Below are 16,478 nucleotides of genomic sequence, written 5' to 3'. Positions count from 1 at the left end.
AAATTATAACACAAACTCATATCCACCTACTCCATCCATAGCTACAGAGAAAAAAAAAATTAGTCTTAAAAGATGATTTAAAAACATCAGTAGTGGGACAAGATCTGATATGAACTGGTAAATTATTCTACAAATAAGGGACTGCTACTGAGAATCCTCTGAAATAGTTCATCATTATTTACAATGGCTTTCCAATGATACAATTTATTAAATGTCCCATTGTCTTAGATAAACAGTGAAAGATGCCAGAAAGACACATTGAAGTTGCATTTAATGGACTTAAGAGCGGTTAAAGCTCTCGTTAATTTACGAATGTTTTTACAAACTACTTAGATAACAATGTTTTTAAGAAACATTTCACAAGGGTGGAGCAAGAGTAATAAATGAACAAACAAACTCACATTTAATTAAAGGGTATGAAATAATGAAATGTGGCCACGACTGAACTAAAATGATGCAATAATGCACTTTAGTTGATTCGATGTTGATTTTAAACCCAGAAGATGAAAATAGTGCAAAAAACAAAATCCCTAAATTAACCATTTTCCTCCTAAAATTTTAATTAATGGGTGCTTTTTTATTTTTATAAAAATATTATTTGTGTACACACTGTAGAAATCCACTCTGGTCAGTTGTCTGTATTGATTTCTTTTATTGTATTTAAAAAATAAAAAATCCTAGGGACCAAGTCTGGACAGGAAAATTAAGAGATTTCTTTTAAATGTACTATTATTATTTTTACAAGTACATGACTGGGTACATCTACCTTGTCAAAATACTCATATTGATCTTACATGCAATTTTGTGCTGTAATAAGCATCTGCTTTACTAGAAAGACAGTTTAAACATGTTGTGTTTATACTCCTTGGTCATCTCAAGGGACTGGGTGGCATTTTAAGACTGTTTTCTCTTCTATTTTGTTCAAGTTACAGGAAACTTCAGGAAGGAACTGTTTCCGTTGGATCAGTCTATGCAGGGAGATGGTTGGCCAGCAATAAGTTGACACAGAGTATTCACCACGAGTCATAACTTACAGTACATTTCTACAGTCACTCTTTTAGGCGCTGCATTACATTTGTGATGTCTGGTAAGTCTCCAATCCCTGAGTAACAATTTTGTATTTTACCATCTTACACAAAAAAAAAAAAAAAACCAGTACAGACATATTAAGATTTATAAAACAAATTGATTTATTAAAATGAATAATAATTGTCATCATCATTTACTCACCCCCATATTGTTCCAAACCAATTTGACTTTTTTCTGTGGAACACAAGAGGAGGAACTGTAGAATTTCAGAGCTGCTCTTTCTCATACAATGAAAGCTTACAGGGGGCTCAAAAAGATAAAAAGAAATCCAAAAACATCAACATAAAAGTGTTGTAGAAGTAGTCAATATGACTTGCACTGTATTCTATCTACTGTATACCATTTAAGTCTTTTGAAGCCAAACAGATTTGCATGGGGAACAGACATAAATTGAAGTAATTATTCTTTGCAATTTTTTTCTTCCACATTAGCTGTGAAATTGCATTTATACTTCTGCATATTCAAACTTGCCACATCACAGTCGGTTACGACCAATGTGAGATTGGCATCATTGACATCAAACTAGGTGCAACACGTCATTTGATCATTCTGACTGTGTACAATTATGTATATGTTGTGATTCTTTCTATTTCATTTTTGTTTTCAATCTAGCAATACTATATGATATGTCTCACAATTTAAAGAAACAACACTGACTGACAATTAGAAGACCTCACTGAACAATCCAAATCCATTCATGCAATACCGCCAGTTTTATCAAATTTGTTCAGTTCCCCTCTTAGCACTAAAACAGATCCATAGGCTTCAAAGGATCGGCAGATGTAACAGAGATAGTAGTGCATTGACTGAATCTGTCCGGAAAAACCACAATAAAAGAACAACACGATCACGAGCGTGCATCCTCATGTAGGGATAGCCTGGAGAACAAAAGGATCTATTGGCCAATTGTGTTCAGTGTCACTGCCTGGTAGTGAGAGGTTCAGAGGAAAATTGTTCATTGTCCATCCTTGTTCTGCTGTGATGATTCAGTCAAAGGTTGTGGGTTCATGATTCATCCCTGGCATTTCTACATAGTAAGGAAATACTGATCTGCCATCAATATGGAGAGGTAGGTGATCTGTTCAGTGTGTTGGTCAGTGTTGGTTTGAACTGCACGTGCTATACACTATAGAAGACTATAATGGTTTTAATGGTTTAGAAGTTGTGTTTATATTGTTTTTTATAATAATCACGTCAATGTCTTATGTCAATTTATGCAAAAATCTAGATAATTCTGGTATCTTAAGGTTAATTTGTCATCCTTACAGGTAATTAGTCCCATTTTTTTCTGTGATATGACCTGACTCTCATTCTTACAGGGATGCTGCGATTCGGTTTCACTATTAACCACAATTAAAAATGTCACGGTTGATTTAACTGCAAAAATTTAGAATCTACAGTTAAAAACTGTGAAGTGTTTTACTTACACGTGGCAAAAATATTACGTATATAATATAAAAGTGTTTTTCAGTGTAAGCCTATCTCTTTTGCTTGTGCCTGGATGGTTAGAGCAGCTGTTACTCTGGTTACGGAAGGTTGCCGCGTGTTGCTTGCTGAACGTGAACTTTCGATTCACATGAAACTGGGGCTTACACACAAACTCCAAAACGCCTTTTTTTTTTTTTTTTTTTTTTTTGCCTCAAAAGACAATGTTGCATAAAAAGACAATTTGCAAATAATCGTAAAATCGGTTAACCGAGATTTTTTCTCAGATGGAAATCTAACCATCAAAATCTTACAACGCAGCATCCCTATGCCCCAGAATTCATACCCCCGCCCCTGTGATTGGCAACTGCATGATATGAATGACAGTAAAGTCATTAAATACATTTTCAAAAAATATAAAGCAATGTGCAGTGAAATCGGCACAATTGATCACTTTTTCCATTTGTTTACAACAGTATGTTTACATAGACATTTAATTTAATAAGGTTGATTAATCTTAATCTAATATTGATCTAAATGTTTCAAACCATGATTCAAAGTTCAGTTAGTCAAAGACAAGGTCTCACTGAGTGCTGTTTGTAGTGGTGGTGATTTTGATATTTTTCAGTGACTCGATTCACTTGATTCCCTACATCAAAAATATTAATTCAGAATCTTTCATTGATTTGTTCACTGACCCCCTTTTTTTTAAGTTACATGGTCAGTTTCATTGTGACTGATTCATTCAATACCTTCGCAAATGAGTTTACCAGTACATTCAGTTAATTCACAAATTACATGTCCGACTTGTTCAGTAAAGGGGTGCATTCATTCAGTGTGTCCAACCAATGATATGCTCCTTCACAGCATGCTCTCGGATGCTATTGGCGCATACTAAAGTCAGTCTTTCAAAGCAGAACAAAGCAACACAAATTGAATTTGCATGTCTACAAATGTATGAAGACACTTTAAAATAAAGTTTAAACACCATAACTGTTTTCACCACAAATGGCTTATTTTCCCTATATTTTGTCAAATGCTGTGCTTAATTATCATTAATTATTTTATGATTATTATTATTATTAATTATCATGCTTAGCAAATCATTTCCATCTGTAATTCATGCCATTTCAACTGTATGGTCTTAGTCATCTTTATACATACATGTATAAATTATGTTTTGTGTATACCTATAAACTTGTCTTAAGTGCATTTCACCCTTTTCTCTCCTTGTTGAATGTGAGAGACTCACATGCTGAACTGAATGTGTCACATGCCTGTCATGCAGTTAAAGTGCTATCATTACTGAGATATGCTCAAACACGTTTGTTCCTGCACTTTCCAGCTTCTGGTTCAGCAACCAGTCAAGCAAGTCAAGTTCAGAGTTGAACCCCATTCAGGTTTGAATTAAACTGAAGTATCAAACAAGATACAGAATTACAATTACAATTTGAATTTAAGGAGGTGTAATTAAAATGGAATTCAATTAAAAGGAATTCATATATCTGCTGTGTAGATTTTTTTTTTTTTTTTTACAATAAATTTCATCTTATTAGTTTGAATGCATGTCATACAATGTATGGGGTATTTCCAGATTTGATATGAGCTGAATATGCAGTGGTCAAATCAAATATGGAGACTATGGCGCATGTTGGACTGGTTGGACCTGCACCATATGCATGCTATTGGATTTGATTGGAGTGATTTGAGAGTGAAATACAACTTAAATTTTGGTCTGCTCATCACACAAAGTGTTCATATGGCTTCAGAAGACTTGGTATACAGGGCATGAGTTATCTGTTACTTTTACTGTGGTTTTCCGGTGTTTGTTTGTCCTTTGAGTAATCAATAGGCATCAAAGACATGTTTTGGTGTAACCTTGCAACTTCAACATTTTTACTTTCCTAATGAACTGGTCTGACCTCTGCTATGGGTTACAGGGTTTAATTTGTCTGCAGACATGTCAACAAAGTGCAGGATAAAACAGTGCACAAAAACAAAAAAACAACAGGAAACTTTGTCCTGAGGTTGGGACTTTGCAAGTTTGGCTGCCAGCATAGGCTATTTGCTTGATATAGGAATAGTGGAAAAATTTAACAAAAAAAAGACCCCGATACTAGCCAGGATCAGGTGAACTCATGTTACTACACTACTAATAATAAACAAAAAATGTCCAAAAAAAGGGAGAAAATAAAGTGTCCATGGGGGGAAGTGTCCAAAATAAAGGGGAATTTAGCATCCTCACGGTGAAAGGGGACGTTGTGTAGGATGGGGAGTGTCTAAAGGAGAATCCAGGATGTAGGTGGGGTCCTGTCTGCCACACACGCTCCTCTCATTGGTCCGTGGCGCTTGGGGCAGCGGCATTCTTGGTGGCCTGTCTTCCCAGGCCTGCTCTACTCCTGGATCTGTGAGGACACCAGTGTGTGCTCATAATGAGATAGAACTGCCTCCCTTAGAAGAGGAAGAGTTTATTTGGTAGTGGTGACGAGGCCAAACATACATTAGGTGTGCCTCGTTCCAATCAGCTGCCCAAACGAGGCTTATTAATTTTGAACCTCTTTTCTCTCCTGTCCACTCCTGTTGCGAGCCTGGCTGAAGTGCGGCCCTCAGAGGCAGGGCAACGATGACAAGAGTCAGGGGCGGGTCATTCCGCCACACACTGAAGTTCACTGATAATGCTAGTCATGTTTTTTTTTTTTTTTCACTAAAAACTTTCATATATTATTTTTCATGACCATTTTCCACCCCTTCTCCTAGCTTTTGAATTAAACAAGACACTGTACCTTTAAGACTTCTTACAAACGATCCCTTTTTCACAAGTAAAATTAGTAACAATGACACCACAGTGACTGCTTGAATCTCTGCCTGATTGGCAGACATCTCGGCCTGGATGAAGGAACACCACCTGCAGCTTAACCCTGCCAAGACTGAGCCCCTTGTCTTTCCAGCCAATCCTGCTGTTGAACACAACATCACCATGCAGCTGGGTTCAACTACAGTAACACCTTCCAAAATGGTCAGAAATCTAGGGGTAACCATCGATAACCAACCAAATTTCACAGACCACATCTCAAAAAGAGCACGATCATGTAGATTTACACTACAATATCAGGAAGATAAGACCCTTCCTCTCTGAACATGCCACACAACTTCTTGTTCAGACACTTGTCTTAACTAGACTGGACTACTGTAATGCTCTCATTGCAGGCCTCCCTGCATGTGCAATTAGACCCCTCCAAATGATCCAGAATGCAGCAGAACGTCTGGTCTTTAATGAACCAAAGAGAATGCATGTTACACCACTCCTCATCTCTCTCCACTGGCTGCCGGTTGATGCAGGTATCAAATTCAAGGCTCTGATGCTGGCATACAGAACAGTCACTGGGTCTGCTCCAGCATGCCTGAAATCATTTCTGCAGAGCTACATTCCCACCAGAAGTCTGCGGTCGGCTAAGGAATGTCGCCTTGTTGTACCAACACAAAGAGGAACCAAAAAACTTTCCCGGACTTTCCCAACTCCATCCGTGAAGCTGACTCACTTTCTGTCTTCAAAAAACGGCTAAAAACACATCTTTTCCATGAGCACTTAACCATTGTTGTTGCACTTTGTCTGTCTTGAATACTATTCTGATGTAATCAACTTTGTAATACAGCACTTTTCGTACCACTGTCTCCTTAAGATGATTAGCTTATAATGTATTCCTCTTTTGTAAGTTGCTTTGGATAAAAGCATCTGCCAAATGAATAAATGTAAATGTAATGTTGGCAAATCAGTATCAAAAGGTGGTTCCTGTGTAAATGCAGTTGTATCACAAATTCATGGACATTTATCATTTGATAGTGACTCCAATTAATGAACTGGTACTTGTTACAATGAAGCTTGGTGCCTCAATCCATAAGAACTTCACATGGGCTCTTGCTTTAGTGTTGCCACCCCTCATAGTCTGCATGCCACCCCCTTGCCACCCCACAAAAACAATTCTAGATCCACCCCTGCTTGGGATCCACTGATTGCCATTTCAGCCAGCCAGTGTAAGATTGAACCCCTATCATGGTGTGCGTTTGCACGCATGCCTTAGATAACCATCCTTGGGGCTAGCTGTTTAGACTACTCATCAATGCCACTGCAGTAAGCAGTCTGTGGCCACCATTTTCCCAGCCTACAAACTTTGTACTACTGGTGCAGCCCATAGCGCATACAGAAGACACAAAAACAGGAAAAATAGAAAATTGGTTAGAATTTTATATATATATAATTTCTAAAGGCACAGTTAAGAAAACAGTAAAAATTAAGAAACAAAGAGAAAATAGCAATTATCCATTCATGAAGTGAATGCTTCAAACCATTTTTATTTTTTCATGTGTATTGGTATGGTCTGAAAGCTGTATCAAGTTACTCCTTGTATACACACATATGCAAAATAATAGTGTACTACCAAAGAACATTATAATAAAGCTACAAGTTATATTACAAAAGCACACAGTGATTGAAAACTTGACACCCCAAATGTTTTGTGTTGGTGCAGGAAGAAGACATTTTTTTGTCAGTGATTATCATACTTATATATGTAGCCTTGTGGAGCATCAACATACAACATACAGTAGATGCTGAAAAGAACGTTCCTCAAAAAAAGATGCTTGGGAGAAAGGTCCTCTTAAAGCAAGACAATGATCTCAAACACAAACTGAGGTGGCAAAAAAACTAACTTGTGCCTGCTGTGACTAGATTTAGATACCAAACTAGAGTTATTTTGTTGGTAGGAACTTTGAGTTGTTCCTTCCATACCCACCATATAATGTTTACTTGATTTACTTTTCCATTAGCAAGGCATGGTAAAGTATCCTTTTATCATGTTTATATATGGGATACACACACTCAAGTGGCCTCCACCCACAGATCTTTCTTGCAAGGGAAGCAAAGTCTTTGTAATCCCATACAGAAATCTGATATATGGCCATATATGAACATATACTGTAAATATATAATTATATTTCATACATTTAATCATATTGTATATATGTACATAGGGATGCCACAGTGTGAGTTTTTGACTGTTAGATTACTGTCTGAGAAAAAAATCGTGGTTAACTGGTTTTACGATATTTTGCTAATTTTCTTTTCATGCAACAGAACTGAGGCAAATAGAAGGCATATCATATCACAATTGAATGTATAAGTGGATGCGTTTCTTAGGGATATATGGACTCTAAGCACAGCCATACAAAAGGAAAACTGCTAAATACACAATAAATAAATAGAAAGTATTTAATAAGAGACCCACTGTCTGTCAGACACCCCTCTATAAAGAATCAGCAACAGACTCCATAAAAATACTGTTCTTTAATCTGTCCACAAAATCTCACAAATAAACCTGTGGACTATGCATAATAACAGGAACATTGCTTAAAGCAGGCTATTTAATGTCCAATAATGAATAAAATTGACATTTATTGTTGAATGCTGTGAATTTGTACTCAAACAATGCTTTAAATAATGAGGATGATTTAAGACCCAATAGTAACTACACGTAAATGTACCGTGTGCTGTTAGCACGCTTAAACATTATAAAAAGTTGCATCTTTCAATTCATCCTTTTAAAAGCACCACAGCTAAAAATATTAACTTGCTAGTTGGTTGTTGGATGACTAAGTAGAACATCCTGAACATGTTTTCCATCCGTTGTCTTCAGTCAGTCATTCAAATGCTCCCACACAGCAGATTCATGTTTTGTCTGTCATGTTTTGGAGTTTGTGTAAGACCCAGTTTCACGTGAATTGAAACGTTCAGTCCACGACACCTGGCCAAGCACCACTGCTTTAACCATCCAGGCTCAAGCAAAAGAGATAGGCTTACACCAAAAAACACTTTCATATTATATATTTTTATATAATATTCATAAAAAAAATTTCCACGTGTAAGTAAAATACTTCACGTTTTTTAACCATAGATTCTAAGTTCTTGCAGTCACATTTTTTTTTTTACATCTTTACATTTTTTCATTTAAACCTGTTTTGGTGTAAAGAGTAGTGTCTCTAATTTTGATTGATATTTTTCACGCACTGATAAACATAATGTCCACATACGAGGATTTTGGGACATTATTCCCTCAAAAGTTGAAAAAAACGTGTTAGTTACTTTGACTAAATTTCAACATTAACACATTTGTGGGTCATTTCGCTTCATTTTAATATAAATGCTATATTTTATTTTTATCACTGTACAATATAGTTCTTTTCATTAACATTAGTAAATGCATTCCTGTATTTCTCCTGCAGGAAGGAAAGCACCGATCCGACCGTGCATCTCTGGGTGTCTTCCCGTCGGGAAGAGCACCACTTAGCGAACAGACGCCACTTAAAGGCATACAGGCACCTCATAGAGGGAGCCCTAGCCTGAGTGATCGTGTCTACCACCGCGGTGAGATTCCAGAGGTCTGGTCACGACATGGAGATTCCAGAGGTCTGGTCACAGGTGCCAGATCGTACCCCGTCCCTGAGAAAGAAGGTCCTTCCTCAGGGGAATTCGCCGGGTGGGGGGGCTGTCGCGAGGAGCATGAGGTCCGAGAACCACGTCTAGGTGGGCCAGTAGGATGCTACCAGGATGACCTGCTCCTCGTCCTCCCTGACCTTGCACAGAGTCTGTGCAAGTAGGCTCACTGGGTGAAATGCATAATTGCGTAGGCCAGGAGGCCAGCTGTGAGCCAGCATGTCTATGCAGAGAGGAGCCTCAGTCAGGGCGTACCAGAGCGGGCATTGGGAGGATTCTTGGGAGGCGAACAGGTCTACCTGTGCCTGTCCGAATCAACTCCAGATCAGCTGGACCACCTGAGGGTGGAGTCTCCACTCTCCCCTGAGGGTAACCTGCTGTGACAGCGCGTCCGCTGTAGTGTTGCGGTTGCCCGGGATGTGAGTGGCTCACAGCGACTTGAAGTGCTGCTGACTCCAGAGGAGGAGACGGCAGGCGAGTTGTGACATACAACGAGAGCGCAGACCACCTTGGCGGTTGACATATGCTACCATTACCATGTTGTCTGTCCGAACTAACACGTGCTTGCCCTGGATCAACGGCCGGAACCTCCGTAGGGCGAGCAGAATTGCCAACAACTCGAGGCAGTTGATGTGCCAACGCAGTCGCGGGCCCGTCCATAAGCCGGCAGCTGTGTGCCCATTGCAAACAGCACCCCAACCCCTTTTGGAGGCATCTGTCGTGACCACGACATGTCTGGAGACCTGCTGTAGGGGAACACCTGCCCGTAGAAACGAGAGGTCGATCCAAGGGCTGAAAAGACGGTGACAGACCAGCGTGATGACCACACGATGTGTCCCACGGTGCCATGCCCATCTCGGGACTTGAGTCGAAGCCAGTGATGAAGCGGTCTCATATGCATCAACCCAAGCGGGGTGGCCACCACTGAGGATGCCATATGCCCCAGGAGCCTCTGAAAGAGTTTCAGTGGAACCGCTGTTTTCTATTTGAATGCCTTCAAACAGGCCAGCACCGACTGTGCATGCTCGTTCATGAGGTGCACTGTCAAAGAGACTGAGTCCAACTCCAAACCGAGGAAAGAGATGCTCTGAACCGGGAGGATCTTGCTCTTTCCCAGTTGACCCGAAGCCCTAATCGGCTGAGGTGCAAGAGCACCAAGTCCCTGTGTGCACACAACATGTCCCAAGAGTGAGCTAGGATTAGCCAATTTTTGAGATAGTTGAGAATGCGAATGCCCACTTCCCTTAATGGGGCAAGGGCTGCCTCTGCGACCTTCGTGAAGATGCGAGGGGACAAGGACAGGCCGAAAGGGAGGACCTTGTACTGATACGCCTGACCCATGAATGCAAACTGCAGGAAGGGTCTGTGTCGAGGTAAAATCGAGACGTGAAAGTACGCGTCCTTCAGGTCTACCGCCGCAAACCAATCTTGACGCCGGACACTCACCAGAATGCATTTTTGCGTCAGCATCTTGAACAGGAGTCTTTATAAAGCCCAGTTCAGTAATCGCAGGTCCAAGATTGGCCGCAACCCACCGCCTTTTTTCGGCACAATGAAGTAGGACCCGTAAAACCCCTTCTTCATCTCGGCCGGAGGGACAGTTTCTATCGCACCCTTCCGTAGGAGGGTAGTGATCTCCGCGTGCACGGTAGCAGCATTTTCGTCCTTCACCAAGGTGAAGTGGATACCGCTGAACCTTGGCGGACACCTGTGAACTGAATCGTGTAGCCGAGTCGGATGGTCCAGACCAGCCATCGCGACGGATTGGAAAGCGCAAGCCACGCATCCAAGTTCCATGCAAAAGGGACCAAAGGGACAATGTCGTCGGAAGTACCGGCAGGTGGGGCCTCACGGCGGGGCGGAACTCGAGGTGCCACACCATGTTGTGGCCGTGCTGAGTCTAGGGACATTGAAGCACTTACCTGGCTCCTTGTGACCACCCCCGGAACAGCCTGGGACAGGGGAGAAAGAGGCCTGTCCTCGTAACCCTTGGAGACTGTCACATCGGGGGCGGATGTGTGCCACAGCTGGGCGCGCAGGGACAGGGAGTCCACTGCTGGAGCACCAATTCTGCAAGGAAAAACCCGTGGACGGTGGTCGTGATGACGACCGTGCACACTGGGTATGTGACCCAGGGAAGGAGGAAACCGCTCATTTGCTGAACTATTGGGTACCGCAGCCACTTGGGCATGTGGCGAAATCAAATAAAAAGGCAACAAAAGATTCTCCACCTGGCCCTCCACTGGGGGATGGAGTGGTCTTACTACCAGCTCCAATGCAGTGGGTTTCGTTGACCCTGGGTCACCCGTCTCAGGGGAACTTTGATGACCTTTGTGGGTTTTTAGCGGCCAGCTATGAGACGGGTGGCGTCTACTTCCTACCTCCGGAGCCAGTGCAGTCACCGCAGGGGGACGCCCTTGGCGACGAGCAGACGGGGTGCGGGATTTTGAGCCGCACCGGGGCAGGATATGCCGGATAGCCTCCGTCTGCTGCTTCACCATCAAAAACTGCTGGGCAAAGTCCTCGACGGTGTCGCCAAATAGGCCAGATTGGGAGATGGGGGCAGCAAGGAATCGTGTGCGTGTCGGCCTCACCCATCTCGACCAGGTTGAGCCAAAGGTGGCGCTCCTGGACCATTAATGTGGACATTGTCCACCCGAGAGACCATGACCTTCATTGCTCAGAGAGTGAGGTCAGTCGCCGAGCACAGTTCCTGCATCAAATCTGGGGCAGAACTACCCTCGTGCAGTTCTTTTAGCGCCTTGGCTTGGTGGACCTGCAGGAGAGCCATGGCCTGCAGGGCAGAGGTGGCTTGTCCAGCAGCGCTGTAGGCTTTGTCCGTCAGGGACGACATTAACCTACAGGGCTTGGACGGGAGCTTTGGGCGTCCACGCCAGGTGGCGGTGCTCTGTGGGCATAGGTGCAACGCGATCGCCTTATCCACCGGGGGAATCGCCGTTTAGCCCCTGGCTGCCCTGACATCGAGGGTAGTGAGGGCGGGGGAACTGAGAAATCGGGACCGGGCAGTAAAAGGTGCCTCCCACGATTTTGTCAGCTCCTCGTGCACTTCCGGGAAGAAAGGCACTGGAGCGGGGCGTGGCTGCTTGGAGCGGCACCGCGAGCCCAGGAACCAATCATTGAGCCGCGAGGGTTCAGGGGAGAGCGGAGGGTTCCACTCTAGCCCGACGCTTGTGGCCCCCCGGGAAAAACACAATTTTCCCAGCTTGTATAGCTAATGCGCATGTGCATTAGCGAGTTGATTGACAGGTGATATCTGTATCTAAAATGTGATTGGCTCTTTTACCTGTAAGGCGGGACTTTCTTTCTACATCCATTGACCATTGGGTGCTTGAGCTTCTTGGTTGGGTGTTCCAATTTCTCCCATTAATTTAATTAGAAGTGGCCTGACTCTGTCAAATACTCTCTGATATGATCATCCACATAGGTGTACCTGGATCCCCTCACCTTCAAGTAAAAATAAGCAAATAGACTGATTTATACGAGGCTGGAAAGAAACTCAAGTACTACAACAGGCCACACACAATGTGTCCAGGAAGATTCTTCGCCACCAATGAGCTGAAGCAGTTTGTCTTTCTCATGTTGACCTACTTTGATTTTGAGCTGAAAAACCCATATGAAGAGATTCCAGGTATTGATATCAGATGATGAGGCTTTGGCTCCATGCAACCCAACAAAGACAGTCAGCTTTATTTCACTAATGCAGTTAACAGCAAAGATTCTAACAATTGCTTGAGACAAAATGCACAGATAATTTATACTCTGTTTTATAAGCTCACAAAACATTACACAGAAACACACTGATAATTATAGATCTCTAATTTAATGCGCAAATAAATGCCAAGCCATGAACTTTGTATTGAAAATATGTGAATGCTTTTTAGATTTTTAATAACTTGTAAGTTCCCTATCTGTCACTCACTCGACGTTGGTGTCGATGTAGTGACACTAGGGGTCACTCTTGGGAGCCCGAGACACCTCTGGTCTTTGATAAAAGGCCAATGAAAATTGGCGAGTGGTATTTGCATGCCACTCCCCCGGACATACAGGTATAAAAGGAGCTGGTATGCAACCACTCATTCAGATTTTCTCTTCGGAGCCGAACGGTCATGCTCATTGAGCTGAATACTACTGTTCATTCACCTCTGCTGGATATGACGGCGCATTACAGTGGCTTCTCCCTCCTCTGCACTGGTGCACTGCAGAGAACGCCCCTGGGTGCTTCGGCAGAAAAACTAGAGAGTATATTTTCTGAAAGAGCATTTTTCCCCTCTAAAAGAGTATATATTTCTCTAAAAGAGCGCACACACGGAACGTCTTTTTAAAGACGCATCTTTTTAAAGATGCTTTTCCGATTGTGTGTTATTCCTGGTTGTGCTCGTTATCTCTCGCCTTCTAACGGTCACAATCACTGTCTTTCGTGTCTGGGCACTGCTCACGTGGAGACAGCATCCGTGGATGGTCATGTTCTCATTGCGAGAATATGTCCATGGCAACGTTGTGGTCGCGGCTCGCCTTCGTAAGAAAGCGAGCCACCCCATAGGCTCTAGCCTCGGTCCTTTTACCCACGGGTATGAGGCCAGCGCGGCTAGCACTGGGGGCGTTTTGGGGACCCCAGTGGGACCGCCTCTGCCGGGTATCCCCCTGCGGACCTCCCATTCCCCAGCACGCTCGTCAGCCCCGATCGGGCTTCCGGGTGAGTCCGCCGGCTCATCTCACGGTGAGTTCGACCTCTTATTCGGAGCCCGCGAAAGTGATGAGCTCTCGAGCGCAGCATCGGAGAGCGGGCTCGTCCAGTCGGAAGCCTCAGCTGGGCTCCTCCCTTCGGAGTCGATTGCCCAGTCACAGGCTGATGATGACATGCTTTCCCGGGCAGCCGTGAGCATCGGTTAGAGTGGATTTCACCGCTCTTCCCGGAACCCTGGCGGCTCAGTGATTGGTTCCTGGGCTCGCGGCGCCGCTCAAAGCTACGCCCCGCCCCCGTTCCTTTCTTCCAGGAAGTGCATGAAGAGCTGACAAGGTCGCGGGAGGCACTCTTTACTGCCCGGTCCTGATCTTTTCAGCTTCCCCGCCCTCACTACCCTCGATGGTGGGGCGGCCAAGGGCTATTCGGCAATCCCAGGTGGATAAAGGCGCTCGCGGTGCACCTATGCCCGCAGAGCGCCGCCACCTGGCGTGGGTGCCCAAAGCCCCTGTCCAAGGCCTGTAGGTTTACGTCGTCTCTGATGGACAAGGCCTACGGTGCTGCTGGACAAGCCGCCTCCGCCCTGCACGCCATGGCTCTCCTGCAAGTCCGCCAAGGCGCTAAAGGAACTGCACAAGGGTAGTTCCGCCCGGGATTGATGCAGGAACTGTGCTCAGCGACCGACCTCGCTCACCGAGCGACGGAGGTCACGCCGTGGTCTCTTGGGCGGACGATGGACACATTAGTGGTCCAGGAGCGCCACCTTTGGCTCAACCTGGTCGAGATGGGTGAGGCCAACAAGACACGATTCCTTGCTGCCCCCATTTCCCAGGCGGGCCTATTCGGCGACACTGTCGAGGACTTTGCCCAGCAGTTCTCGATGGTAGAGCAGTAGATGGATGCTAGCCGGCATATCCTGCCCCGGCGCGGCTCAAGATCCCGCACCCCGTCTACTCATCACCAAGGGCGTCCCCCTGCGGTGACTGCACCTGCTCCGCTGCAGCCCGCCCCTTCGGCCCGGCCCCGGCATGGAGCCCACCGCAGGAAGCAGACGTCACCCGTCTCGCGGCCGCCCAGAACCCGTGAAAGGCTTCAAAACGCCCTTGAGACAGGTGACACAGGGACAATGAAACCCGCTGCTCTGGAGCTGGTAAGCAGATCTTCATCTTTTTGTTACCTTTTGCATTTTGCGCTGCATGCCCAAGTGGCTGCAGTATTCAAGAGCTCAGCAAAAGCGGTTTCCTTGTTCCCTGGGTCACGTATCCGGTGTGTACGGCTGTCATCATGACCACCGTCAACCACTCCATTTGGCAGGTTTGGTGCTCCAGCGGCGGTCTCCCACCCCTGAGCGCCCAGCTGTGGCACAAATCAGCCCCCGATGTGACAGTCTCCACGGGTCACGAGGTCAGGCCTCTTCCTCCCCCATCACAGGCTGTTCCGGGGGTTGGTCACAAGGAACATTTGTTTAAATATGAATATACATATTAACCTATTAAATTAAAACAATGGCATGTTGCCTTAGTGTTTCTCAACTAGGTAAACATTGTTTAATGGTTTGAACTCAGGTAAACAGTCATAATATTAAAAAAGCCTGAGTATAAATTAAACTAAGAACAAAGTAGGCTAGTAAAAAAAAATATTACCTCATGGTAATTGTGGTTATATTTATGTGTTGTTTCACGACTCAAAAATACGTATTTCCACCTTGTTTTCACACAAAATTTCACTCAAAGCTTCAAAAATGGATATTCATATGTACGGAGCCCTGCACACAACCTGCGGGGAATTTTTTTTTATATCGTGGCCAGGGCCGTAGCAAGGAATTCTAGGCCCCCTGACTGTATATTGCTCTGGGCCCCTTACCTACAAAAGAAATACAGTTTCGAATTTGTTTTTTTTTTGGTCCCTCTGTACCTCTGGGCACCTACAATCATTACTACCTATCATTCCACTAGCTATGGCCCTGATCGTGACCATAAATTAAGAAATCATTCCCATGGCTTATTAATACGTGAGCACATTTAATTAAAACGTTCCCTCATTTTTGTTAAATCGTGGCCACGTTTTACTAATTTGTTCCCTCGTTTTAGTTAAGTTAGATTGTCAGGTGTTTCCATGGAAAATTATCAAATTCCACAAAATAAATAAATAAATAAATGAAAAATAAAAATTAACTACCTGTGGCATTGCAAGAACAAATCTACAAATGAGAAAAGATGCACATTTTTTGTTTTTTCATTGCCCAATTAGCACTCTTGCCACCTGTGACCTCATTATACAGTGTACCTACTGTACGTGACTTGCATTTTTTTCATAGACGAAATTCAGACATTACGAGTAAGAACATTACGAAGACGGGCAGAAAACATGGAAAAGTTCTTGAAAAGGAAAACGATCAACGATGGTTGTGTGGGATAGTGGGATTTAGTGAGATTTTATGTAAAAAGTGTGCCGTGGCAGAACATACTGTCAAACCTGACCATGCTATTACAGTCAAATCTGATTGAGTAACAAACAAAAGACAGAATAATAGTGGCCATGTTTTATTAATTCGTTCCCTCGTTTTAATTAAATTGTGGCCACATTTTATTAATTCGTGCCTGCAATTTGATGAATCCATCGTCATTTTACTGTGTAGTGACGAGACATCTATGGCTGCTGTTTTGGACAGAGGCTGGGTTTCCCAATAACGTTGCAACTTAAGCTATGATCATCTTAGCTAACGTCGCTTGTTATTTTACGATGGAGTAACGCCTCACTGTAATATATTTCCTC

The 16,478-nt window shown here is 43.7% G+C and overlaps 1 protein-coding gene across 1 annotated transcript in view; it reads left to right on the top strand.

The window, feature by feature from the left end:
• Positions 1 to 2,117: 2,117 nt before the first annotated feature.
• The window catches only part of LOC127440953 (gap junction gamma-1 protein-like), a 60,081-nt gene continuing 45,720 nt past the window's right edge, over positions 2,118 to 16,478 (top strand). Inside the window, exon 1 of the mRNA XM_051698045.1 lies at positions 2,118 to 2,158. The gene's annotated coding sequence lies outside the window, so the exon portion shown is untranslated. The remainder of the gene's footprint in view (positions 2,159 to 16,478) is intronic.

This window comes from Myxocyprinus asiaticus, chromosome 5, assembly GCF_019703515.2.
Source record: "Myxocyprinus asiaticus isolate MX2 ecotype Aquarium Trade chromosome 5, UBuf_Myxa_2, whole genome shotgun sequence".
Lineage (NCBI taxonomy): Eukaryota > Metazoa > Chordata > Actinopteri > Cypriniformes > Catostomidae > Myxocyprinus > Myxocyprinus asiaticus.
Note: the sequence above shows the minus strand (reverse complement) of the source record. Positions and strands in the feature narration are given on the sequence as shown.